This window comes from Helianthus annuus, chromosome 3 (genome assembly GCF_002127325.2).
Source record: "Helianthus annuus cultivar XRQ/B chromosome 3, HanXRQr2.0-SUNRISE, whole genome shotgun sequence".
Classification (NCBI taxonomy): domain Eukaryota; kingdom Viridiplantae; phylum Streptophyta; class Magnoliopsida; order Asterales; family Asteraceae; genus Helianthus; species Helianthus annuus.
In genome coordinates this window covers 157,760,475-157,764,607 of record NC_035435.2, presented here as the reverse complement: position 1 = coordinate 157,764,607, position 4,133 = coordinate 157,760,475, and positions in this window count along the sequence as shown.

Here is a 4,133-nt window from a genome sequence, read left to right as displayed (position 1 = left end):
CTATCTATAGTAGTTATTTGGATTAAATTTGCGTGTACCTACGACTGCACGTCAATGGAGCGAGCGTTATGAGGACCAGAGTGATAGATTTCAATCCAATTCCTTCAAATTTCAATTCTTATACAAATCCTAATTTCAAATCTAAAACATTTCGCGAACCAAACGCACCCTAAGTGAAAGGGTTGTAATTTAGAATAGGCACTTGAGCCATACATACTGGTGTGGTAAATGGCTTTGATAAAGGTTGCAAATGGGGTTTAGTTAAAGGGTTGGGATGAGGAATTGTAACTTTTTATATTCTAACTTTGAACAAATCAATAGGGTGAAAACTTATTAGTAGGGGTGTGCATGGGTCGGTTTGGTTCGGTTTTTACTATTAACCATAACCATAACCGCTAGTTTGGTTATGGAGTTTTGGTAACCATAACCATAACCAAACTTCGGTTACGGTTAATCGGTTATGAAGTCGGTTATGGTTCGGTTTTGGTTAATTTCGGTTAAGTAACCAAGCAAGGTTTGAAATAAATAGCGTTGTGCGCGATTTAAACTTAGCTTGAGCCTATTTTATAAGATAACGGAGACTAAACTTTTTGGTTAAACTACCGATTTAGAATTCTTTTTAATACGGTAATTCTCAAACAAAAACAACTATGGCCATAACACCTTAGTTCTTTATCAAAATAAATGGCATCTACATCAAGATCATTTTATTACTAACATACTTTTATCTTAGTAAAAACCCTCTATATGGTTTTGTAAAACACAAATCCATTATATAAAGTTAACATCACAAGTTCGGTTCGGTTTTGGTTATATCGGTTAGCCAAAGCTTCATAACCATAACCATAACCGATTGAGCGGTCATACAAAGTTTCATAACCATAACCATTGGTTATAGTGGTTATCGGTTATTAGTGGTTCGGTTATGGTTCGGTTATTGGTTATAGTGGTTAATTTGCTCACCCCTACTTATTAGTTATATCAACTTAAACTCAATTGTTTATTAAACGGATTAGTCATGTAGACCATTTATAGTTTGGACCTATGTAGACTGTAGTACAACCCTACTCCGGTTTATATCATGACATTTGTTCCATGTTAGTTTGTTTTGAGAATTACAAGTCTTATTATTTTTATGTAATTTGAACGATATGAACAACCATTTTTTTTTAATAAAACATATTCATCACTACATATAATAGTTTATATGTTTTAACTAGTTGAGATACTTTTACTCAACTTCGACCATGAGATTAAAATAAAATTGGAAACAACTTATGTGCTCCTAAACAAATTCAACCCCCGATCTCCCACCTTTTACCGCTATTATTACATGACACGATCAAGTGGAATAAAAAGTGGGTTAAAGGTGTAAGCTCACAAAAGGTAAAAAGATAAAAGTAGGTTGGAAGAGGATGCTTATGGGTTAAGAATGCATACTCACAAAACATAGACATATACTAGTTTGGGGTGTATACTAAGGATGATTTTTTTAACAGTAAATTTGGATCACTGATGAACCTAGAGTATACTCGTGTCATCACCAATAAATTTAGGAAAAAAAACCCTATTGTGAGAATCGAACTCATGACCTAGTGGTCCCTAAGCCTTATCTCACCCAAAGATGTCACTAAGATATGTTAGATATTTTATGTCCATGTTTGGCTTAACTTTTCAAAACAACTTATGATTTTTTGGAAAAGTTAATAAGTCACGATGAAGTGACTTATTGACTTTTCTCCTCACAGAATAATTTCATGTCAAACACCTTTTAATTTTTCAAAAAGTCAGTAAGCTAATAAGTCACTGAAATAAGCAATCCCAAACACCCCCTTGGTGTACCGGGATTGACTTGTTGATCAAAGCGAATTATAATATACATCAAGCAAGTTAGGAGGTGCGGGAGTGCACGCTTGTTTGAGTTATTATCATTCAAAGTGTATGGGCGGAGCCCATATTCTACGGGGGTTCCAAAGGGGCAACGCCCCCTTGGCGGGGGTCCGGGGGCAGCGCCCCTAGGAGCAGTGTCCAAAGGGCGGCAGCCCCTGGAGGGGTTCAAAGGGCAGAGCCCCTGGCTGAGGTCGAGCTTTACTAAAATTACATAAGAAAAATTATTTTTTGGAAAATGTATTATTTTCGAAATATCAAATAATGGCAGTTTTATTTAAAATTAAGATAACTGCCATTAGGCAGTTAATCATCCTCAACCCTAAAATTCGTAGACAGGTTTTGATCATTTTTCTTCTGGTTGAGACAAATTCCATACAAACATGCAGTTGTTCAATTTCTCGAAAATCATAGTTGTATCCGATTAAATTATTCGGGAGAACCACCGAAATAATTTGATCTGAGAGTGATTATACGCCTTTCTGATCGTCCGGTCTTCTGAAATTTCCCCAACAGGCTATAATGCCACGGGCGTATACTAACGATGGTTGCTCGAACATAAAAGTATAAATCTGTTATTAAATTGGGTTCACCATTATAAATTAAGTTTCCGTGTTAATATACACCAAGGGTGGGTTTGTATGGGTTTTCCCTTGGTAATATATGACATAAAGATTTGTCAATTCTATTAGTTTGCTCCTCCAAAGGCATACCATGCATGTTGTGTGGTGTCTCTTGGTAGAATGATGGACAACAAACTATTTATGTTATCGTTCACGTGGTCAGTGATAGCTAGCATTCCACCATTTGAATATTCATCGTATGTGGCTATACCATACCCGATACACAAAAAAAACAATGGCTTGCTATCATTAAAAGATACGAGAAACAAAAGGATGTGAAAAAGAAAAAGATATTACAGTTAAAGATTACCTGATACAAAGGAAATCGAAGGCAACCTATCATCACAAGGTTTTAAATATATAAAAAGATGATACAAAAGGATGTGAAAAAGAAAAGGTAGTACGATTAAAGATATAAATATAAGAGAAAAGAGATGACAAGTATTTGAGGAAAGTTTATATCTATATGTAAGCACATCGCAACGGCATTCTCAAAGTTTTATAAAACAACTAGGTTATAACCCCGTGTATTACACGCGGTTAAATAAATAAATTTTATATACTAAATAATAAAACAATATATCTTTAAAAACCTCATTTATTATACGGGTTGAATAAATATAATTTTATATATTAAATAATAAAAAGTTATATCTATAAGAACCATATTGTACGGGTTGAATAAATGTAAGGGTCTGTTTGGTATGCGGTAATGGAATAGACGAGGGAATGGAATGGACGAGGTAATGGAATGGACAAGGGAATGCAATGTATCATTACCATTCCATGTCTCGTTTGGTTACCATATGGGAATGGAATGAATTATTATCGTGTATTGTTTGGTAGGCAAGAAAATTAAGGAATAAAATCAATGGTGAGTGGTGGTGGTCGATGGTAGTGATTGTAGGTGGTGGTGGTGGCAGCGATCGATGGTGGCGGTGATCGATGGTGGTGGCGACGATGATGGGTGGTGGTGACGGAGGGTGGCGGCGGACGTCGATGGTGGTTGGTAGCGGCAGTGGTTGGTGGTGGCGGCGACGGTGGTAGTGGTTGGTGGCGACGAGCGGCGTTGACGACGGTGGTGGTTGTTGGAAGCGGTGGTTGGTAGCGGCGATGGTTGGTGACGGCGGTGGTAGGTGGCGGCGGCGGTGGTCGGTGGCGGCGGTGGCGGGTGGATGGCGGCGACGATAGGCGTCGGTGGTGGTGATGGTAGTGGTAGTGAGTGGTGGCGAAGGTGGGGGGTTGTGGTGTTGTTAATGAAGGGTGCAAGAGGGGATGGAATGAAAAAAAACATGGGGGGTGGATGGAATGATTTTGAGGGAATGGAATGCCTTATGGAATGGGTGATTCCATTCCCTGGACCAACCAAACACCTTTTTCTTCATTCCCTCGTAATGACTCATTCCATTCCGCCTCTCATTCTTGCATAACAAACACTACCTAATTGTATATACCAAATAAAAAAGTTATATCTTTAAAACCACATGTATTACATGGGTTGAATAAATGTACAATTGTTTACCAAATAATAAAATAATACATCTTTAAAAAACCTCTTTTATAACACGAGTTGAATAAATGTAATTTTATATACCAAATAATAAAAAAATTACATCTTTAAAA